The 25,633-nt window shown below is 42.0% G+C and overlaps 1 long non-coding RNA gene across 1 annotated transcript; it reads left to right on the top strand.

The window, feature by feature from the left end:
- The first annotated feature begins 250 nt into the window (after positions 1-250).
- On the top strand, positions 251-25,327 carry LOC142491061 (uncharacterized). Its single transcript, XR_012800249.1, has 4 exons — positions 251-311; positions 666-741; positions 1,124-1,269; positions 25,264-25,327. It is a non-coding gene; the product is annotated as an uncharacterized LOC142491061 (long non-coding RNA).
- The last annotated feature ends 306 nt before the right edge of the window (positions 25,328-25,633 follow it).

Raw genomic sequence — 25,633 nt, 5'->3', positions numbered from 1 at the left:
CTGTTGATACAGCATACCACGCAATGAATCATGTTAAAAGTTATACACACTTTCGTGAAGCATTGCGATTGGATTAAACGGGCTATGTAATATGTGCAGACAACCTCCAAACGTGAACCCCTGATGTATGACGCAAGTGCGAAATGTGTAGAGGTTGCTCGGCACATTTTTTAATTGGTTAGTGTTGCTAAAATGGGAAATTCGAGTTGACGATCCATCAGCTGATAAGATCCCTGTCCAGACTTTAACATCAGCGTTTTTCATCAGCAGTCCATCTCTAACTGCCCGGTCTGCACACCCAGCTACTTATTGTAAGTTGTATTCTTTATATTTGTTATTGTGGTTATTATTTCATTTTTAACGTGTAGTTGTTTTTCCATAATTTTTTGTTTCCATTTACAATTTGTTGTCTTTTCTTATTTGCTATTTATGTGTTGTTGATTTTAATTATATGCCCCATAATCTGTGGACTTTTATACTAATATTATATACACAGGTGGATACCGCACTGCCTGATACATTAATAATAAAATGGTAATTGTGTAATATTAGAGGGGTGCTAAGGGAATGAGCAAGATATACAGTACATACATAACGAGAAAGAATCCCTGTACAACAAGCACTCTTCCTCCACTAATTTAAATACTTTTATTTTTGATTATTAGGAGACCAACAGAAGAAATGTAAAACACTAAATGATGCTAATGTTCTAGATGTCCGCTCAAAAACACAAAGAGGGAAGTAAGTGTTATATTCACAACCTGTGATATTATATCCACAATAAGTAAATAAATCTCATAAATATACAAGGACTATTAAATCCCTAGTAAATGCAGGTGTTGGTACATAGCCTGTAAGGCAATGTATATTCATGATGTATCCCATGAATTGGAGTATCAACAGCTTAGTGCACCTAAGATCACACTATTCCCTGTATTATATTGTCTTATACCAAGCAATTGCTTTAGTGTTGTATGGTGCATAATCACTGATAGACTAGGCACATATAAGACCATAATGGTAGTGTGCTAAGTGTTTGGCAAAAAAGGACAGCCTCACATAGTGGAATTAGCTCCCAATGTTAAAAATCTTTTCAAGTATCACACTATGTTTTTACACACAGCATTATTGAATCAAAAGGCTCTGTGGGAAACACTACCCTGCCCGGGAGGGAGGGGAGGATTTGTGAAGGAGGAAGAATATATCAAACAGCACCTGAGTACACCGTCTGGTTCCTCGGCTCAGCGGATGATCACATGTGCCCCATGGGTAAGGCATTCACCCATCACAGCTTCATGTACTACAGCTGTACACTCAGAGACAGCGGAGCACTGTTCTCCCCACGATCACCCCTCTAACACTGGCTATTTCTAGTGAATACCTCCTAGGTCCCACAACTTAGTTTAACTCACTAGCAGACTAGAGCACACCAATAGCTGTAAAGATAACCTGCTCCGGTGGAGCTAGCACAAGCCGCAGTCTAAGGCCGAGTTCAGGGTGGCTGCTACGCAACGTCCACGCGCTTGCGTGCGAGCGCAAGTCCATTGCAATTTCAGGTTGTTTGGTGGGAGTGTTAAAACTGAAAACTCCACCAGTGGCAAAGTGCAGCGTTGACGCTGCCAAATTTTGCCACTACAACCAAAAATTATTTTTGGGGCTGCAGTCGCGTCACGTGAGCTGGTTCAGCGAACCAGCTCCGTGACACGTTCGCCACGCCCCCCCGTCAAACACCGCAACCCAACTCCTGCAGCCAAGGCACAGATCGCTGAGCTGCAGGAGCACGCGGGGGAGGCACGGACGTAAGCGTCCATAGCATCTACCCTGAACTCGGCCTAATACTGCGGTCGCATCCCTGACATCACGAATGCCTGCGTCAATTACATTTTTTTTCTTCTTTTGTTGATCTGTGAAACCTCCATATGGAGATCTCACATAGGAGACTTAAGTGTATCTCCTGCCGACGGCTGAAAGGGGCATCAGTCACCGTATTCATTCACACACGAGACAGCACTAGTGTGAATTCCATCATTTGAACTAACTCTATATTTAGTTTAGATGAATTATCAGGAGATTCAATGTTGTAATGATGTGGTAGATCAAGTAGTATGAGTATGTGATATCCACTGTCCTCCGTCAAAAAGCCCAAAAGTGAAATACCTAGCACCCAGCTAAGAAGTAAAGCATCTTAGTGGCTAATAGCAGTACTTTGGAACAGGGTCAATGACCAGTAAGTATAACCAGTACTGAGCTTAATAATGTTAATATAACAAGAATCATCCATAACAGACACAAAGTAGCGGGCCAAAAGGCAGCTGCAGATGCTGTGAAGTTGCAGCCTCCAATTGTTTCAGTGGGTGAATAACAGAGCAATTTAAGTGAATGCTAGACAGAGAGTCTGAGGCAGTCACGTGAACCTAGGAGTGATCACATAGTATGATAGTGTAGTTCATGGGAGAGTTCTTGATAGTACCATGTCCAATATAATCTCAGTAGACACCAATTACTTCACGTTAATAAACCAAAATATAGTACCAGCACTCTCTGTCTCACAGCTACAGATATAAGTGAATACCAGTGTAGGGAATATGAATAATTTAATGACACTAATAATAAACTGAAAATATAGCAACAATAGCCAATACGCCAATGCAAGAATAAATATCCCCATAGAGCAAAAATAAAAGGGGGTGGAGGGGAAAGAAGGAGAAGGGGAAAAAACATGAAACAAAAGGAAAAAATCACAATAATGGAAAAAGGAAAGCAAACTAGGGGGGCAACGTTTCGAGGGGTGACCTCTTCATCTGGCCCATGCCCCCTGGTCCCAAAGAGTCCCAGAGGTACTTCTCTAAGCTTTCTCTCCCCACTGTCAAATAATCCCACACTCAGCTAAAGATATATTCCACTGCTCTGGAAGGGGAAAAGTGTGCACATGCGCTCTCCTGACTTGCCACGTCGGCAGCTTTCTGTTGAGGACCCTGTGTACGAAGTCACCAGCCAGATGATGGGAGCTGGCAATTCTCTCCACTACTTATAGCAATTAACTCCTCATGCTCAGTCCCAAGCACTCCACAGGGCACTAGGAGCTGTTGATAAAGGGGTTGCTTCTACTTGTTTACTGTCTGACATCTGATATCTACATATGTACTTTGTCTTTTACAATATTCATGTATTCCCATTTATTGTTTGATATCTGGTGTCTGCTTATGTGATTTGCCCTCTATAGGACTTTTGATTTATATCTTTAGCTGAGTGTGGGAATATTTGACAGTGGGGAGGGAAGGCTTATGGAAGTACCTCTGGGACCCTTTGGGACCAGGGGGAATGGGCCAGATGAAGAGGTCACCCCTCTAAACGTCGCCCCCCTAGTTTGCTTTCCTTTTTCCATTACTGTGATTTTTTCCTTTTGTTTCATGTTTTTTCCCCTTCTCCTTCTTTCCCCTCCACCCCCTTTTACTTTTGCTCTATGGTGATATTTATTCTTGCATTGGCGTATTGGCTATTGTTGCTATATTTTCAGTTTATTATTAGTGTCATTAAATTATTCATATTCCCTACACTGGTATTCGCTTATATTTGTAGCTGTGAGACAGAGAGTGCTGGTACTATCTTTTGGTTTGTTAGTACTTCTGAAGGGAATTAGGGTCCCTTCCTGTTCCGTGCACCCAGCAACCTTGCTGAGTCATTGTGTCAGAGTGCTGTCTATCACCCCCCCGTTCTACCACTTCACGTTAATAGTGTGTCTTTTTCTTTCTATCACCAATTAATGCTTGGCATTGACGGAGTGTTAATCGCATCAATTGTAAAACACTGCAGATACCTACAACTAAAAAATGCAGAACTTTCTTCTTTTTTCTCTCTAATCCTTTTGGTGCTTTACAATGAAGCATTTGTATCCTGGTTAATAGGATTATATTTAATTAATTAGTGATAAAAAAAAACAGCTGAGCTTCACATTATGAAATAGAATGATATATTGTTATTCTTAGAGTGTTTTTGAAATTAATCCAAGTAAAAATCTTAGCATATACTATGCAAACTTACACAAGATCAGGAGATACAGACAGCATTTTGAATATATTTAACAACATTTTAATTCCTTTTTTTCTCTTCTGAATTTGATACATCTGTCCTTTTCTAATTGTTTTTGCGCTTTGCCGTTTTCTCACATTGCACATATATTTATGCAGAAGATTAATTTGTAGTTCAAAAATCATTCCTCGCACTCACTTACATTTTTAATAAATGCACAGTACAGTACCATGGTTGGGATTAAGAGAGATAAATGTTTAGACACACAATTCCATGATATTAGCATTCTAGGGACTGAAAACAAATATAGTTTTGTGCCATAATTACACCATTCCAATTAGTGTGGGCTTATCAACAGAAAAAATGGCTCATTGGGGGTCATGGAAGGGGAGGAGGGATACCCTGGCATAAAAACTAACTCCTTCCAGGAGTCACATCCGATTAATTATGAAAATTAATGCTCAGTCTCTCAGGACAAGTAAATGGGTGAGGGTTGTTGTGAGGCCAGGTGTGTATGAAAGTTATAAACAACATTGGACACCAGGAAAGGGGAATGGCAAATATAGTATCATGTTATTCACTAGCCCCATGATGCTGCTTAAGCTGGGTAGTCCTGAGCGCTTCCATTCGAGTGGCTCAAATATAGCCTAAACAGTCCCCATAACCCACCCCTAGTCTCATGGCTACTTGGCTGGTGAGGTGGGGACTACCATCCACTGACTGTGAATGCCCTAAAAGAAAGATAATCCTTTGCAGGACCAAACAGGGAAATGTTGCTGAAGCCTCCTGGCTATCCAGCCCAAAGTAGTTGGTAGCCATGTGGCTACTTTCCTGGTATTATGGGACCACTATCCAAAGACTGTGCATATCCAAAAACAGACCCCCAATATTTGCTACCAGCTACGTATGGTTCCATATGTTCTCACACCACTTATGTGTCAATCAAGAAATTACTCACTCATAATGATCAATATTGTTACCCGTTTGATGGAAGCCCTATTTCTTCATGATACAGTACAATATATCCATCAGATTATCCCAAGGGTTGATACTCTCACATGCAGTTTTTGATGCACCGAAGACTGGATTTTGTCCTATTTGCATCCCGAAAACATCCTGGATCTCTCCCAGGAACCCAACAGGAGAAGTGGCAAGTGACATCGTGGCTACTTAGCCCTGTGTGGTGGGGACCACCGAAGCTTGAATCCCCAGGCAGAGCTCTGGGATGAAGAAGGGTTGTTGATCTCCTCTGTAATGGTGGTAGTATCATTCCCTGGTGTCTCTTTCTGATAAGAGTCGCCCCACAATACAAGCACCCAAATAGGCTCCAGCTGACGTTGCACACAAAGATCACACATGACGAGGAGCCTCTACTGAACTCCACACAGGGGCTCCACACAGTCCTCTGTTAGCTCTCTCACAGTTCATCAGTTCTACCTGCTTATATTATCTGGAATTCCCATTCACAACACATGAACACTAGATGTAGCTTATCACAGACAGGGCTGGGGTTCAGCTTGGGTAGGACAGATCTCTGGCTTTGTAGTAAGTACTTTCCCAGCAAGCGGTCAACCACTCCTCAATTCCCCAACAAAGGGCACAGAATAAGCACATTGGTACATACTGTAACTTAGGGCTACAGGACCACACAATGGGCTTCCCTCCCCAAGCACCTAATCCTTATAATTACACGGTGCTTACAGTGATTAAAAGTTGTGTGTTAGGGAAATTCCGGGTTAACCCCTGAGTATCCACAAACTCCTTGTGACAGGGTGAAGTCAGGTACTAATAGTTATGACTGGGAAACATATATCTGAATCCTTCATCCAGCACTCAGAGGGTTAACCCAGGAAGAATGGCTGATTGCTTGTGGAAGGTGACTGTCTCAGACTGCAGAGCTGTCCAATGCAAGCTGCTAGCCAGATGGATTTCCAACCCTCTCACTAAAACACAATAAGAACTTTAATATTGTTTCCTGACAGTTGTGTTGTATGTTAAAAGGTTGGGAACTGGAGATAGCCAGCCAGCTTGATAGATAGGGCTTGGATTGTTAGTAAGTTCTCCCAGTGTGGAGTAGGTGTTATTTTGCTGCAATTTTTCCTATGGGTTTTGCATTGCCTTAAAGGGACAGTGTGCCCAAATGTTTAGTTCTGCTGTGGAGAAACAAAAACAATTCACATTTGCTTTAACCTGAAACTATAAGTGTGGACTATTGTCTAACTTTGCCTACAGGCCATCCTGCCACAGGTGGTGTCTGAAGTGGGATTTTAGGGTGGCCCTGCATCAAAAAGGCAACACATTGGGGGAAAAAATGGAGCACATTTTTTCTCTGTTCCTGGAGCAACAGATCCAGCTAGCAGAGAAACAGGACCAGCAAACAGAATGGCTAATTAAGCAGCAAGCAGAACAACAGGCCCAGGAAACAGAAAAGCTCCTCCAAATGCTGGCTCCAGGTCCAGCCTCAGTCAGATCAGAGATTCAAAATAACCCACCGGTGATGCTGCCTTAAATGAAGCCAACCAAAGACTCAAAAGCATTCTTCCTCACTTTTGAAAGGGTAGCCACGGCCCACAGCTGGACAGTTGATCGCTGGGTAATGACCCTGGCCCCACTCCTCATAGGAGAAGCTCAGGCAGCCTACCAGGCTCTTCTGGCAGATGAGGCCATGGATTATCAGCAATTAAAGGCTGCTATTCTGGATCGCCTAGGCCTCACCCCAGAGACCTACCGACAGCGGTTCCGGACGGTCAAATACACAAACAGAGACAGACCCCGGGTCATAACCCACCGCTTAGAAGACTTATGAACCAGTTGGATACAACCAGAGAATCGTACAAGGCAGAGATACTTTAATAGTTTGTATTCCAGCAGTTCATACAGATACTGGCATCCTCCTCCCGCTCCTGGGTAAAAAGGCATGCTGTAACTTCCCTAGATTCAGCAGTCCGCTTGGTGGAAAATTTTCTTGGGGACGACAAGAGGGTAGCTGGGATCGACCTGTGCAAACACAAGCTGCTTCTGGTGATGCCAGAGGCAGGAGAGCCGATAACCGAAGGGTCTACAACCCTCCAGCTCAGGAGGTCCAGTCAACCCGATCGGAAGACCCTTTCCCATCTCGGAGGGGTTCTGGTACAAACTCCTGCAGAAATGCCTGTCCCGGGTCTGAGGCCATTGGATCACCAAATGCAGGACGCCACCCACAGTATCCCCTGAGAGCCTGGTCTCCCATCACCCATCCAATGGAGAAGATTCCACCACCAAACAGAAGGGAGGATCCCATCCCACAGCGGATAGGTCCAAACGCCGAACCCCATCGAGAGCCCCGGCTAACGACCGAGTTTGCTAACTCAGAACAGGATGAGATGGACTGTTCCTATGGCAGAACCACTGCCACTGCTAATATAGGTAGGGGTATAAGACCACTGACTGGAGCCGGGGGACAGAGTCCAGTTAGAGTAGTCGTGAATCAGGCAGATGTCAAGGCAGGCGGCAAATCTCACATTTTAATCTGGTCTGTAACTGTTTCATAAGCCCATAATATATATTTTCTTTAACTGTGCACGCAATGTCTTGTATATAATGTATACCCTGCTCATTTATGTAACTGTACTTGTAACCATGTATTTTTTGTTTTACTCTGTGCCCAGGACATACTTGAAAACGAGAGGTAACTCTCAATGTATTACTTCCTGGTAAAATATTTTTATAAATAAAATAAATAAATAAATAAAGGTGCAAGTCCAGATACAGGCTTGGATCAAGGCAAGCGGAACAGGAGTGGTGGTCGGGGTCACAGGCTGAGGTCGACAACAGTGAATCCAAAAGAACAGGGAGGGTACAGGGTAGGCTCAGGAATATGACTACAAAGGTGCCAGGCATACAATGCTCGGGCAGGGACTGGGAGTCACTGGCTGCAAATTAAGCCCTAGAAAAGGTGCAACCAATATAGCAGGCTGCCGGTGATCAAAATGTCCACAGCAGCCAGGTAAGGGCGGGTTCCAGCCAAAGCATGTACTGGAACCCTTACACTTATTTACTTTAATTGAATTGAATTTTTTTGAAGTTTCCTATGAACTACTTCCTCAGTTAACCAATTGTTGTGGCTTCCTCCTGAGGCACTACAATTAATAATAATAGCATGTTTTTGTAAAGCGCTGCTAGTTATACGTAGCACTTTACAGAGACATTTTGCAGGCACAGGTCCCTGCCCCGTGGAGCTTACAATCTATATTTTTTGGTGCCTGAGGCACAGGGAGATAAAGTGACTTGCCCAAGGTCACAAGGAGCCGACATCTCACACAGAAAGGGTCCTATATTTTCTTTTCTCATTATTTTGTTATTAAGGTACTTAAAGAACTTTTTAGGGTTGAAATTACTTTCTATTGCAATCCTTTTTTCATTATCCATTTTTGTTAATACGATTCCCATTTTACAATTTTTGTTACATTGCTTATAATTCTGATACAATGCCTCCGTCCCTTCTGACTTAAAGAATTAAACGCCTGCCTCTTCTTGTCCATTTCCTCCCTTACCTATTTACTTAGCCACATTGGTTTTGACTTATTTCTTTTATACTTATTACCAAAGGGTATACACTGATGAGTGTGCTTTTTAACAATGTTTTAAAGACTGCACATTTATCTTCTAGATTTTCCCCTGCAAAAGCATCATCCCAATGTATTACTGGTAGATTTGTCCTCAGTTTATTAATATCTGCCTTTCTAAAGTTGAAGGTCTTTGTTAAACCCAAGAAATCTGTTTTTTGATAATTTCTATCAAATGAGACCATGTTATGATCACTGTTACCCAAATGTTCCAGGACTTGAATATTTGCTATTACTTCTACATTGTTTGATATTACAAAATCCAGTATTGCCCCTCTCCTGGATGGTTCCTCAATAATCTGTGTCATATAATTGTCTTTAAACACCCCCCAAAAAAACTGTTTTCTTTTGTTGTAATGCTAATCTCATTGCCCCTCTCATTACATTTTGGGGTGCACTGAAAACCAACATCCAGCATTCTTGTTGCATACAAAAAGGACCCAAGGAGGCAGGCACTCCCCAAAAGTGTGGTTTATTCTGTCAATGGGCTCTATGCAGTAAGCGTTGATAAGGTTTTTTTCGCCATTTTATAGGCAAAATAGGGTTTGAGATTCAGTAAGCGCCGATATGTGCTTGATTTCGGCAGGTTTCGTAGCCGATAATTTTGTTATGGCCAGTCTGCTGTCGATAAGCCTGTTTTCGGCACTTATCGCCACTTTTTTAAATCGGCTGTATTCAAGTACCAAAATCAGCTTATCGGGGCTGATCGGCACTAAGAAATTGAGATGTTATGGCCAATTTCTCCCGCCAACTAAAGTTGGCAAGTTGGAGGGGAGAACGATCGCTAAGGCTGCCGGAACGGCACTTAGAAAAAAAAATCATCTGCACATCAATGGAGTCAATGGAGCGGGGACGTATAACATTATAGTACTGTTTACGTTCCATTGCTCACAATACAAATGTGAACAGCATTACAGTGTGGGGGGCATTCACTGCATTGTGTCACACCTGACGTGTATTATTTAATTTACATTGTACTTTTAGATGTTTTCAGCATTTGCGTGTCACATTACTCATCATGTGATGATGTGTTAAGGGAAAATCCTATACTCAACTCTTAAAGGAGAACCTCACATCATATCACACATTTTACTGAACTGAGCGACAATTCTTTATATGATGTTACACATGTCACACATCTAACACATACACCGTATATTCATGTTGCTTTACATTACACAATGCTTGTAATGTGTAACGCATCTTTAAACGTTCATGTACATCTTTCTTCTCATGTTTACCTGTACTTTGGGTCCTCCCTTTTTTCATGACGTCACTTATGGGACACTCAATCACATTGCATGTTCACATTGTAACCGTTGCATTACAAGCACTTCAACCTAACTTATACACACATGTACAGTAATTAATCATTGTGACACCTTTCAAACTGATTCTATAGCAACTATCCTCATTACATAAAAAAAGGCATATGCACACGACAATTCATTGTTGTGAACATGTGACAATAACATGGCTAATTACACATGTTGCAGCAAACATTTTCCGCTGCAATCTCAGGCTTTTTGTCTATTTACATGACTGACTGTTGCGTTCAGAAGTGTTACATGCATTGCACATTACACTCATAATTGTCAAACAATGTTTGTACAAAGCTTCACGTTACATCATTGGCAAATATCATGATTGCCTGCTCAATACACAGAACAAATAATTCTTTGTTCAAATGGACACTGCTTGTGAGCAAAGTACTTTAATGTAACACCTTGCTTTTTACTATGTCACCTGACATCATCACATACCTATTTAAAGGACGCCCATTACCTGCTCATTCACAGCTACTCATTTCAAAATGTTGCGATTGTTTAGGAGACGGAGGAACATTCTTTTTCATGACATGCTTGCTGATGAAGAGAATGACATAGGGCAAGGGAGGGACAGAGCCAGGGACAGGGACAGGCACGCGGATACGACAGGGACAGGGAGAGGGACAGGCCGAGGGACAGGTAGAGGGACAGGAGATCAGAGGAGAAGACAGCCTCGTCCGCGTGTGTACAGGGAGAGAACCCTGTTAGATTGGATGAGTGAGGAGGAGATAGTCAGTCGCTATCGTTTGAGTTCAGCAGCAATCTTATCTCTTTATGAAGAGATAAGGGGAGATTTAGATTTTTTGACAGCCAGAGGTCGTGCAGTCCCTGGGCTTGTTAAAATGCTGTGCTCATTACATTATCTTGCTTCCGCGTCATTCCAGACAACTGTGGGCATAGTGGGCGGGGTCTCGCAATCTACATTCTCGCGGGCCTTTACCCAGTTTCTCTATGCACTCAATAGACGCGCTAGGAATTATATTCATTTTCCTACAGAGGCGACAGAGTGGCTGGAAGTCAGGAATGGCTTTTATAATATAGCAGGGATACCATGTGTGCTGGGTGCAATCGATTGCACACATGTTGCTTTGATTGCACCTAGTCAGAGTGAGCATGTTTACCGTAATCGTAATCACTACCATTCACTAAATGTACAGGTGGTATGTGATGCCACGATGAGGATAATGCATGTGGTACCCAAATTCCCTGGTTCCAGTCACGATTCCTCTATCCTGAGGAACTCTTCAGTCTTCCATGCGTTCGAAGAGGGACATTTTGAACATGGTTGACTGCTGGGTGAGTACAGATTTGGATGTTGTAACACAAAACACATTTTTCTTTAGGAATGTTTTCATTGTAGAATCTTATCACTAATGTAAGCTTATGTGTGCTCCATTGATTATAGGTGACTCAGGATACGGAATTAGGCCGTGGCTCTTGACTCCGGTGCTAAACCCTCAAACTGAAGCAGAGGAGAGGTACAATGCAGCCCATATCTCTACAAGATCTGTTATAGAGAGGACATTTGGCCTACTCAAGACCAGATTTAGGTGTCTCGACAGAACTGGTGGGGCTCTTCTATACAAGCCTCAAAAAGTGTCAAATATTATTATTGCCTGTTGCATTTTGCACAATGTGGCACTCAGACACAATGTACAATCAGACATAGCTGAGCCTTTGGTAGACGAGCATCCCACCCATGTAGCTGCTGAAAATGAACAAACAGCCAGTGGTGGCCAGACACGCCAGAATCTTATAAATTCATTTTTTCTTGTAAGTAAAAACATATATGTTCCTAGTACTACTTTTATAGATTAATTATGTTATATTAACAATAATGTTTCTTTATATAACCTTCTGTTAGGACACAGATGAATATGGGTTGCACACCTTTCTTTTCTCTGCTGTGTGCACAAAGGGATGTGGCACCGGTATGTTATTGTTGCACAGGTTATATAATCCCTCTTCCATTGTAAATTAGTTGTGTGTATGTGAATACAACTGGTGTAACAAAGCAGTAATATTTTAGTTTTGTGTTGTTCCTTATGCAAACACAATACACATATTATGGCCATAGTCATTCATTCTTGCAGTATGGTTACATACAATGTTATTGTTGCAGTGTAACATGTACATCCATATGATGTGTACACCAGGCTGGTTTACATTTTGAATGTCATAAAATATACATGGTGTTGCACATTTAACACCAAATACACACTTTGCTGTGTTGCTTACGGTACTGAAGATGGCATGTCAATGTTTGCAATTTATATATTGTTCCATTGCATTATAGGTATATCTCCAGTATGACTGATCATGGTATGTATATTTGCTGACATCTGTCATAAGATGTGCCTACCTCAATATTCGTATAATTATTTGAAGTAAAAATCCAACATATTGGTAAACGATAAATGTTACATACATGTACTTTCTGTATCATGTACATGCATTTAGCTACTAATGAGGTTTAATGTGCATTGTATTATAAAATGATTACTCCCATTTCATCACATTTAATGTATGTTCCCTTATAATTTCCATTAATGTAATATAGAGGTGTTTGGAGAGAAGGGGATAACTGTAGATATTGTTTTTCTTACGGGAGCTCATTAATCACGGATGCAATTGACTGATCATAACACTCCATGCATGAATGCCTATAATCACAGCAATGCGTTGTACATCTAATATTTAGCAATGTAGGCGATTATTAATGCTATAACTTATTTGTCAACATTAATTAAACATTGTCACATGTGTATGTATAAGTCACATATGTGTGTTGATGTGACCTACATGTAACAAGTGTCAAACTGTAATCAAAACCACAATTGTGTCAAAAATGTAACTGTAATTTTGCATTAATAATTACCCACAATCACAATGTTCTTAATATATTTGGAATGTCATTGACGTCACTTCATCATTATCATGATGATAATGAACAAGTATTCTCAAAATATAAACGTCAATCACATGCACATTAGCATAGGCACACTTTTTAAGACAACTGTTTGTGTCTGTATCAATTTGTTTATGATCCATGTATAACACCGACAAATGATAACAGCAGCTTTATTATGGTAGGTTATATCATCATATTGACTGTACTATTTATGTTTAGAAAGTTTAATGAACACAGTAAACTATACTTAGTTTGTTACATGAAATATACACATAAACGTACTTCATTACATGATGTTGAAGTAATATTCATAACATCATGCATTGTAGGGGACCACAACATCTTGCCAATAACATTCTTTGCTACAGTCCCAAACCATTTCATCAACATACCCATGTAACAATAAATTTTTAACTATAAATGGCTAGTTGGTTGTAAGTGTCCTTTACATTAGGAGAAGGAGTGGCTCAGTGAGTAAAGACACAGACTGGCACAGAGAGTTTGAAGCAGGGGAGACTGGTTCAATTCCCGATGTCGGCTCCTTGTGACCTTGGGCAAGTCACTTTATCTCCCTGTGTCTCAGGCACCAAAAAATAGATTGTAAGCTCCACGGGGCAGGGACCTCAGCCTGCAAAATGTCTCTGTAAAGCGCTGCGTACAACTAGTAGCGCTATACAAGAACATGCTATTATTATTATTATTATTATTATTATTATTATTATTATTATTACATAGTTTCGACAGTCATACGTTGCATTACACAATAGAATACACAAATGTGTTAGCAGAGTGGGAATGGTTGTTATATATAAAACACACCATGTCATAAAATGTTAGTAGTCATTAAAGAACACTCAAGAAAAATTCCAGCTGCACTCTTTTGCAACATCATTATGTTAATTAAGTGCTTATGCAATATAGGCATAAGGGTATCACATTTTTAATTGTTTGTTAATAAGCGCTGCAAGCAATATAAAATTAGTTCCATATGTAGTATAGTAGTCGGTGGCTCCTCCTCACAATCATCTCATATAAAGGTAGACTCTTCTGAAATCATACATTGATCCGATTGTATCTTGGCCGACATCTCTGAAATACAGCAAACACATGATGGTCAAAGATGACACCTTACTATATATGTATCCGTGACAACGTGTTACACATCTCTATATGATTGTGTACATACACACGTCACTCAGTTATATGTTAGAAGTACAACTATACATCATTATGTATTCGTTTGTAAAATTAGAAGCACGCATAACTATGTATATGAAGTTAACGTTGGGTGTATACTTAAAAATGTGCGCGCACATCTTACTGTGCGCACGCACTTCACGCTTGGGTCGACTAAGTGTTAGCGCATGCGCAAAACAATGCGTACGTTGTGCGTTCAATACATGTTGTAAATACCATTAACCATAAAATATTTATTTCTAATACAATGAAGGAGAAACTACATTCGTTCTAAACGACTACATCTGTATTTTTTTTAAACAGACGTGTGTGGACAGAAAGCACGGCCGATAACACAATGCGCAAATGCAATACGTGTGACGTCATGTTAAGCCAGCGTGAAGCGCACGCAAATACTCCTCCCACTCAATTAACATTCGGCTAACGCCCAGTGCACGCCCACAAACACAGACGCGCACGCATGACACAGTGCAGTTACCGTAATTATAACAAAAAAACACAGCCAATAGGCTTTGACGCACGCACGTCGCTTGGGGGCGGGACTTACATCCGTAATCCTTTTTAAGGACGCCTTGGCACATGACAAGTGTCCCACGTCATACGTGGTCGACTCGTTTTTTTTTTAGATGTTGCATGATAAAAAAACAGGTGTGTGTTACAGTTATGGTAACATGTTGCTAATATGTTTAAAGGGATAGGAAAGTACGTTTATTTATTCCGTGAGCAATGTGTACTAATCTTTCTGGTTCTAATATATTGTAATAGGAAACAATGTGTTTGTGATCGCTACATGTTATGCAGTCTGCAATGTTACGCTGTATCCACGCATTTAAAGTAAAAATGGTGGTTAAAAAAAAAACACACTTTTAACGCTGAGTCAAGGCATAACGATTGTTATATTTACCATTCTTGTAGAAGTAACACTTCGTCTGCCTGCAACTGGTCGCTCCAGAAAACCAATGCATTTGCATCCATGGTTGACCCAAACGCTGAATCCTGTATGACACACATCTCCTCCATGAGGCGCTCATAGGAATCGGAAAAAAGAAGAAATAACAGTGCGCAACTAAGTTGTAACGTGACGTGATAAGTGAAAATAAGTGAATTAAATAACTAAACCTAGAATTGAGCGTCTGCAGCTGTGATGAAGGGGGGGGCTCAGAATCCCCCTGGAACTAACAAATGGATACAAAAAAGACACAGCGCACAACGCTCATAGTGCATTACAAATATTATTCACATAAACAATAAAAGGGTGAGTAATGTGCGTACATCAATTGCAATAAAATCAAGCAGTTTCGGGATATGTTACCCAACGCCTCCGGAGACCGGATTAGGTGTCCTTGCAGGGGTTAAACTGCTATCCTCGATGGTGCAGGGTGCTATTGGAGTAGGTGCACAACCTCTGCTGGTCCTTGCTCCCCTGTGCACGATTGGGCCGGGAGCTGCTGGTTCCTGTAGTGCTTCAGCAAAGCAAATCTGGTCATCTGCTGGGCGTTTGCACTCTCCTCCGTGTGGAGTGCTTCCTGGTTCGTGACGTCACCACAGGAATTCGGCGCCGTTCGACCACGATCAAATTGCGCAGTAGGGTGCTAATAAAAACCTAGAGCACTAGTACAAACATGTCCTACGCGTTTCGAAACATAAAGTTACTTCATCAGGGACTGATATCAAGTGGATTCGGGTAAAGTCTAAATATCCCACGATCGTGCCTCATTGGCTCAGCCATCAGTTCTATTATCCAATAGGAAAGCGAATGGGGCGGGGTTAGAGTCCCGAAGTGCATGCGTCACTCACAATGTTAAACATATGCAAAAAAACTTCAAACAAACTTTATTAACAAAGACAATGTTAACCATGACGCGATTGATGTGTTAAAACAAGAAAAAAAGTATTAAAACATGGCAAAGAAACACAATAGCAAGTATTATCATTGCCCTATGGACCTGGATGACCAATGGGGAGATAAGTGAAGCATAAGAATGCTCAGAACGGGCTAAACATATAGAGCAGCAAATAGAAGATTAAAATTAGTTCAAAATGTTAAAAGATACTTTTAATAAAGGACATGGAATAGTTAGAATATTAATACTAATTAAAAAAGAGTTGATTATGTTATAAAAGAATTAGTACAGAGACCAAATATCTATGTCTTCATTTAAACCTCCTGGATGCAAGGTGTTTAATTTGTGTATCCAGAAGGTTTCCTGCCTGGATAGTTCCTTGACCCTATCCCCCCCTCTCCTATTTTTTGGAATATGCTTTATACCTTTAAACTGGAGGGTTGAGGGGTCACTATTATGGCATGTTGCGTAATGTTTCGAGAGGCTGTGTTTCATAAACCCCAATTTTATATTCCGCAAATGTTCTAAAATGCGTACCTTTAAAGCAGTGATCGTGGGGGGGTGAGTACCCATTTGTGTATATATTGTGGTATGTTTAACATGTTCTGTAGCCCTCTCCTTGATAAAGGCAATCTATTTGCCGAAACGTTGGACCTTTGGTGGCACAATAAACTGCACCTTTAGAAAGACCGTGTGCCTGCTTCCATTCCTTTGCTCAGTCTTAGATTGAGCCACTGATTGAGCCACCTGTGCTAAAACTGGGATATACTTACAATAAAACCTGACTGAAAGGGTTCCTGTCCAGGCTTTGGCTGGAACCTGCCCTTACCTGGCTGCTATGGACATTTTGATACTGGCAGCCTGCTATATTGGCTGCACCTCTTCCAGGGCTTAAATAGCAGCCAGTGACTCCCAGTCCCCACCGAGCATTGTATGCATTTCCTTGTATGCCTGGCCCCTTTGTAGTCCTGAGCCTGCCCAGTTCCTGTACCCTCCCTGTTCTTTTGGATTCCCTGTTGCCGACCCAAGCCTGTGACCCCGACCACTGCTCCTGTGCCACTTGCCTTGACCCCAGCCTGTATCCAGAATTGCACCTTTGCCGCCTGCCTTGACCTCTGCCTGGATCATGACTACTTTAACTGGACTCTGTCCCCTGGCTCGAGTCAGTGATCTATACTCCTACCTTAGCCCTGCAGGTCTGCTTCCTGTTCAGAAACGAGCAACTTTACACTGACCTGTTGGGGCATCATGAGGACTGAAGTGGAGCACCTCTAGCCTATCAGCTGCCAAAGCTGCGATTGCTAGCCACTGGATACAAGAAAACCCTCCATCAACGTAGTCAAGAACAAGATAAATAATATAATTATCATGGAGAAACTAGCTTATTAGAGGATAAATATACTAAATTCCTAAATATCTGGGAGCCATGGTTGGCATCTATGGAATGACCTGGCCTCCCTGGGACTTTAATTTTTGGTAACAATGTCTTCGGAATTTCCTTTCTCATTATGTTTGTACCTGAACTTCTTCCCACTCCCTTGCCCAACTCAATCTCCTTTTTATTTTCTGTAACCTTCATCTATAAAAGCAATAAAATTAGAGCTATAAACATTTTAAAGTGAATGCACCAAGTCACTTGGTCCTTTACATACTGCCATTTATGCAATTTGTATGGGCAATAAGTGACAACATTCTGTGGAAATTCTATAGCAAATTGTCAAAGTTCTGAGCAATGTGCACTTTTGTAGAAATGCAACATTTGAAGGCATTTGAACATCTCTACACACTATATTAAAAACCTCAAATTTAAAAAGTACTATCAAGCGAGTTGGTTTTCTTAGTGTGATAAACACCGAAAATACTCGGTAGGGCACTCACATATCCTACAGCATGTAGATTCTCTAAGTGTTCTCCAAACATTACAGATTGATGATATTTATACAGTGGCGATGAAAGTACAGTATTGAGTATCACCATTTATTTTGGATTCTAAATTATTTAGTAATTACATTATTACTCGTGAGCACATTCACTTGTCTCAGACAGGTCTGCAAACCCTGCCTTTCCCCATTATCTCTAAGCATACAATGATTCCATTGCAGCCAGGGATTCTGGGAAATTACATGTAAATGAGCACGCCGTGTCACCTTTTGCTTCAAATCCTTTTTAACATGGCGCCTCCCGTATTACACAGCTTTTCTGACTGTTCTCACGTTGTAACGCCTGGTACGACTTAGTATTAATAAACCTCAAAGTAAAGCCATTCCTGTGGATTAATATATATTACTGAATTGCACCAAAAAAACCTAAAATGTGACCCTAACTAATCTAACTAGTTTGTGATGAGGATACAATATGAAAATGGTAATTAGCCGTATTCTGTAACAAAATATTGTAAAGCATACAACCATAAAAAAGTTGCAAAGTACCAATTATATTTAAAATATATCTGGCTTATAAAATTGCTGTTGACAGAAGAGATGTCATGTAACACCCATCTACAGCACTTACTGCACCGACACACTTTATTCGAGCAAATACCCAGTATGTACCTGGCAGATACCTGGAATGCGCCGCTCCTCACCTCTGACAAGCCCCGTTGTGTTTGCCTTCCCAGCCTGGGTTCATGCCTGGCTGACGGGCGGCTGATCTGTTAAATGATAATGATTAGGATTTAATAGGCTGCAATGCTTCGCGTGTCTACCAGATGGCATAAATTCATGAATTGTAATGCAGTATATATATATATACTGTGCAGTATTGCAGCCAGCGGGAATAAAATGCTTCAATCCCTGGCTGGAAAATAACCCAATGCACTCGGGCAGAAAACAGTCACAAACCTCAATACACCCGGGTATACCCGAATTCGTGGGACTAGCCGAGCTCGAATAAAGTGTGTCGCCAGTGTATTCCCTCACCTGCTGTCTCTGTAAATTTCCCCTCAAACCTCTTAGATTGTAAGCTCTTCGGGGCAGGGATTTCCTTTCCCATTGTCTGATTTTTGCTGCACTTATTGTATTTTTAAAATTCCCTGTACTGTATTCTTTGTGAAGCGCTGAGTACACTTTTGGCGCTATATAAATAAAGACATACAATACAATACTGATGTTGTTTAAGATCACGTACAGTAAGTAAATATAAGATGACGGAACTTGACCTTGACATGCTGTGTCTAAATGATAAAGTCCTGGGCTTTGAACTGCCACATGGAGAATGTTATTTTGTGTTCACTTTATACTCTACTACAAACACGGATTAGTGTCACCTGCTGAAAAGACAGCAATGTTGGCAATTGTAGTCAATTTAGAGCATGATGTTGGGTCCCACATCTTCTACATATTGTCTTTCTCAGGAAGAAAACAACAATCCAAAATAATGTCTCAGCCTTGTAAATTGCCATACTTCTTGTGTAGGTTACCTTGTCAACCTTTGTCTGAGACATGTACAATGTTCTGTTTTCATTTTTAATTAAAATGATTGCCTGAAAGTGGCAGAAAACTCCAAACGTGGAGAATAAAGCGGAGCACTGCGTTGCAAGAAACGGGCTAAGCAAATCCAATCTTAAAAAATAGTTTTATTGAAGGGGCGACAACATGGAGGTAAAACAGGTTAGTGATTGCCTGAAAGCACTGACTCAGAACACTATCCAACCAGTCACCTCATGCAAATATTTGAAGCTGAACATACATTTTTTATTCACGATAAAATACATTCAATGCAGAGTACAATTGTTCTGCATCAGAAGCACTTGTATGTGTATATTTTACATCTCATCTCATGGTTTATTGGACATTGTTTCTACTTTGAATTTAACATTTAGGCTTGGAGTAATTTATCAGCAAGCTTTTTAGTGTCTGATCATTAAAATGGTGAAGTTTAATGTTGCAATTCCACTCACAGCACGTGGGGAAATGGTGGCATTCTGCCCTCTACATTATAGTATGTGGCAGCATATGGCAGAATTCAAGGAAAGTTATTTATTTATGTATTTAATAATGCACCAACAATGTTTCATCTTTAACTGGATTCTATTTATAACATATGTTTCGTGTGCTTAAGATTTCAAAACACACAGACATTCTCTGTCAATGGATCCTAAAATAAGGGTATGTCATGATTTGAAATGTAGTGATAAACTCGGGCGGGAGAGGCATCTGTGCATTTCCATGCATTTGTAATCCTGTGAGTGCTTATTTGCATGTCATTACCCAGAATCCATGGCTGCAGGGGAAGCATTGCATGCTAAGAGATAATGGGGAAAGGCAGGTTTGTGGACTTGTCTGGGACATGTGAATGCGCTCGTAAGGCCGGGTCCCCGCTGGCTACTGCAGTGCCCGATGTGGCTGACGCTGCAGGGACAAGAGCCGCCCCACAATGGGGCCGGGGCCGGGCCCGCTGCGAGGGGAGGCTGCTGCCCTGCGCTGACAGAAACTACTGATCTCAAGAAAATTGAGAGCAGGAGTCGCGACAGAGAACTATTCCACGCCCCCCGGTGGTTCAGCCAATGAAGGCAAACCTGCCGGGTGACGTCACGCCCCATCTTCCCCCATCTTTCCCCCTGCAACTCTCTGCAGATCGGGGACTCAGCTGCACGCAGCATCTGCCTCGCAGACGCGCGTACAACCACCAAGGGCCAAATAACCCCTTCACCCACCCCCGCTAACCACAATAAACCTGGCACGGCTGGTTAACCCCTTCATTGCTTTAGTGGTTAGCCGCTAAGGTAATGAAGTGGGCTTTAAATGCATTTTTCCTGCCTCGAATGCATGCTGGGGGGCTCCGGTGCTGCTATTAATGGTATCAGCTCCGGAGACCTCCGGCATCAATCCCAGGCAGGAAAAAGGCCTGATTTTTTCTAAGTGCCTTTCCGCCGCTTACCGCATGATCCCCGTAATATTGAATATACTGTATGCGGTATGAACGCGGTATGAACGCGGCATGAACGGGGTGAAGTGTGGTGAAGGGCATTTGGAAAAAATCACCGAAAAAATTCGGAGATGTTGGAGAATAAAAGGGGCCGCGGCTGTAGCTTCAAATCCCCTATGTATTTTTTAAATAAATCAGTTGTGTAGTATTAGATAAAACGTACTGCATTAAAAAAAAAAAAAAGCAAATGCTTTTTTAAATGTGTTTTGCTGTATTATGCTTATCTGGGTTGCTATAGCAGCCATTTACAAAAAGTACTGCACCTCCTGTTCTGAAATAGGCCGGCATATTGGGTACTCGGGAAGCAGGATCATTGCCGATCGATCACAGGAGAACGGATCGATTGGCAGCTTAGATATTTACATTTCCTTAGAGGTCTGCTGCATTTATTTAAACAAATTGCAAGAGGTAACTGTGATGGTATGGGGTAACCAGGCTCTCAAATAAAGGCCAAGCCCGTTTTTGTTACCCCTGATCTGTGTGTAAGGGTCCAAGAGAGTTAGCTCTTGGGCCCAGCAACCTTGCATAATTTCAATGTAATGTATGGAATAAAAATATTTGTTGTGTTTTTCCCTTCCCGGGCATGCCAGCATGCAGGGGTTGCTAGGGTATGAGTTTCAAGGGGGTTTCGCAGAGGAACCGTTGAAAGAATGTGCCTAGGTTGTTGGGGTCCAGAATTGCCAGTTTCCCTATAAATGTACCCGGGAATCATCAAGACGAAAAACAGCGCACAACGCAATAGTGAAGTATGTAAAAAAAAGTGTCAATACATTTATAGGGTAATACATCTGCGGACATCAAAGTAATAAAAACAAGCATGCCGTGTGACAAGACACGGGTTACCAATCACTGGGACAGGATTCGATAGGATCTCTCACTCCACGCCCCCAGTGTCGCAGTCTCTGGCTTCTGGAACCAGGGGATGCACTTCAGGTAGGTGGGTAATCTCACGGTCTCCATAAAGGTAAGTCACTTTGAACTCAGTCCCTCTTTATAGTGGTATCGATCTCTTTCAGTGTGGGTGCACAGTTAATAGTGCATTTGAAGATACTATTTAGTTTACGATTCTGGCAATTCGATCGCCATTTGGTGTGTCGGCGAGGAGACCAGTGACCTGCTGCCCATGCGCACTGTGCCGAGAGTCCTCAGCTGGTGGTTGGTGTATACCATTGCCAAGCACGTTGATCCCTGTGACATCATCTCCTAAGGCCTGCTCTGAGGGCTGCTGTTTCTTTCGGCACGGCTGCTGAACAGGAGAAGGAAGGGGGATCCGTACGTACTTATCGTACGCGTTGGGTTTCTTTAATTATTGTTGGACGATTTGACGTGAAGAGAGCTGAGTGCTGATCCCCTGGAGCAGAATCAAGAAGAATCTCCGCCCGAAAATCTAGCCGAGAGTCCCGCCTACTTGTGACGGAGTATCCGGTATCCGGTGACGTCACTTCCGGTCTCGAGTAGTACGGTGTATGGAGGAACGTTGCGGTCATTTCAACTTCTCAGCCCAGGGAGGACAGATTACATCCGCCTATTCGGCGCTCATTGCTTGTGTTCTAGAGCCATCCTGTGAGTAGCGCTTCAGTTTTACTCCACCGGACTGGCTCATTCATGTGTCCCACATTTTATTATTTTATAGTTGTATTAATCAATTTTTATTTTCAGCTTTGCATTTGTGTGTCTTGTCTGTGCTGGTTTGTGAGTCTATGTCTGTGATCTTTTGCTAGCTGTGTTGCACTAAATTCTGTGTTTTTTTCATTCCATGTTCCACACTATATGGAGGAAGTTACATCTGGTCACCCCTTGATTACAAGATTGCACAAGCTGTCATCATTGGGACTTGAACTATTCCATCTGGATATCCAGGACTAACACCTAATTGGACTTATTAGGCGCCGGTATCTTTTTCTTTTTGTCTCTGTTTAATCTCTGATTGTACTATCAGTGTTCCACCAGGCCGCCTCAGACCCCATAGGGGTTGCTCTTATTTAGAGTTTATCATTTATTATCACATCATTAGCGCTATTCCACATCACCCTTTTTTCTCCACAGTGGTTTATTAATTAATATTTATTTTGGATGGTTTATTGGTTGCGCACGTCACACAATTTTTTCCTTTACCTGAGAATCATGCCTGATTCTCGGATACATGTAGGCACATTGTCTCGGCAATATCCACCATTGAAAATGCAAGCGCGGCTCACCACTAGTGTTCCCTGCTTCAGCACAGCCCAGAAAGGAGAATGGGGCACAGGAATAAAACATCTATTTATGTAGCTGATGGAATCCCTAGGTTAAGGGGGGTACCCCAACTAGTGCCCAGATGACCCACAACCAGTATAGTCCATAAGATAGTGTGTGGCTAATAAGGCAGATAGAAATAAAACTTCAACATATTTCCCTGTCTGTCCCCTCTTCCCAAGACTCAGATGTATAGTGAAATATAGTGAAATATACTTTATTAAATGTAATGTGTTCTTTACATTACAACCGATGTCCAAACAGGCTACCCAACCTAACCCATAGGTGCCGGTAAGTCTGAGTTCAAAGTAGTCAGTGAATTCCAGATGCGAGACTAGCATTTGGTCATCGGGGAAAGGTGGAGTAACAGGTTCGAAGATCAATGGCAGCCCTCCAGGATGCCACTTGCTCTGCCAAACCTGATGGAGCCTGTCCCAGCGGGTGGCATTGAGATAGCCAGGGAGAGAGGTGGCAAGCATGTGCATGTAACTTGGCTATTTCAGATTTCCCGCTGACCCAGCTTTTCTAGCCGGCGTGGCTCTGATTGGTTGCTTGGGAATTTTCCCACACGTTGATTGGCTGCCGAGTTTTGTGAATGAAACTCAGAATACTATAAGAATCTGTGAGCCAATCAGATTGTAGTTCTCCGGTAGTAAGAGCGCAGGCGGACTTTTCAAAGTCGCTTCAGCATGAATAACAGAGCAACCGGCTTCGGTTTTGAGCCTGAAAAGCCCGCCTGTCAGAATTTGTCCCTACTTTTGCACCCAAGTTCTCAGAAACAATCGTGCCGATTTGAGTTCCAGGAGATTTGGAGTAACTCGCAGTCAGGAGGGACAAAGTTCTCAGAAGAGAATGTAGCAGTGGCATGTGGAACTTTATGCTGATTTTGGTTCGAGGAGATTCCGGTCAAGGGTAAAACTTGCCCAAAGTGTTCGCTGCACCTAGGAAAGTCTAGTTTTCAACCCCAGTCCCAAAGTTAGTGTGTATATTTGCTTGTATTTAGTGTATCATTGTGTGTAAGCGAATGTATGAAAATAAACTACAATTTATTTCATTACCTTGTTTTGATCAATGTATAATCCCGGTAAAAAAAGGTGTAAATAACCCGGCCTCCCATGGCATGAATACCCCTTTAAGCATACAAAAAGTATCTGGGTTAAGCAGCACTTCACCACAGAGTGTAATTAAAGTAAATAAAGTTCTGATCTGGTGCACGGAAAAAGAGAGGGACCCCTAGCCCCCTCATAACAATAGCCAATAGATATAGGGCCTCGTGCACTAAGCTCCGAAAAGCGTTATTTCGCCAAAAAAAGCCTTTGCAATTCAGTAAGCGCCGATAAGTGGCCAAAATCTGCATTTTTTCTTCCCGATAAAAAATTATCGGCATCCGGCTGCCAATTAACCACTTTTCGGCACCTTTCGCGACTTTTTAAAATCGGCTGTATTCTAGTAGCACCGATCATGTTATGGGTGCTTATCGGTGCTGATCAGTGCTGATCAGTGCTGATCGGCACTCTCAAAAAGACATTTTTTCGCCAATTCGTCGGTGGGGAGAAGCATCGGCAAGGGCGACACATAGAAAAAATCAGGCCTTTTTCCTGTCTGTGATTGATGCCGGGGGTCACCGGAGCTGATAACATTTAATAATAAATAATAATAAATATAATATAATTAAATAATGTATATTGGTACATCATGTGTATATATATATATATGTGTGTGTGTATATATATATATATAGTTGCATGATGAAGCCACTGTACAAATGAATGGATGAAGGGTGGGTATCGGGCCAGTGTGGCTTAACCCCTTAATTACCTTTGCGGTTATTATCCGATAAGGTGTTTAAGGGGTTAATTGATATCTGAATGTAATTGCAATGTATTGGCTATGTATTGGCTATGTATTTTGTGGGCAACGAAAGACAAGGATGTTGCTGGTGACTGGGGGTGGGGGAAGAGGGTATTGGCTCCAAGGTTATGTGGGTGGGCCTCCCTTGTGGGTAGTGGGTGAGGGTGGTTAGGCCTCACAGGGTGGGGGGTTAGTGGGGAGAGGGTATGTAGGCCTCCCGAGTAGTGGGTGAGGGTGGGTTAACCCCTTAATGACTGTAGCGGTTAATAACCGCTATGGTGATTAAGAGGTTAGGGGACATTAAATTGGGTGTTTTTATTCTTGTTTCTGTTTTGCAGCAGCGGAGGGGGCATGGGCAGGATGAAGATGAGGATGGCCTTCATCGTGGCAGCCGGACAAGGGTGAGTGCAATATGTATTTAATGTATTTATTGTTCTTTATGTATTTAAAATGGACAAATGCACTATTATCCATTTGTGGATAATAGTAATTTTGCCCATTACTGTATTATGCCTTAACCCCTTCATTGCCTTAGCGGCTATCCGCTATGGTAATGAAGCAGCATTAATGTATTGTAATAATATTGTGCGGAAGCAGGGGGTCCCCTGAGCTGAACCGCATTGATTTTTGGCTCAGGGACCCCCTGCTTCCCGAGTTACAGGCCCCGGTTTGGGGCATCGGTTTCAGTGTCGCCGCCATCTTTATAGC

The sequence above is a fragment of the Ascaphus truei genome, chromosome 3 (genome assembly GCF_040206685.1).
Source record: "Ascaphus truei isolate aAscTru1 chromosome 3, aAscTru1.hap1, whole genome shotgun sequence".
NCBI lineage: Eukaryota > Metazoa > Chordata > Amphibia > Anura > Ascaphidae > Ascaphus > Ascaphus truei.
This window is presented reverse-complemented; position numbering and strand designations above follow the sequence as displayed.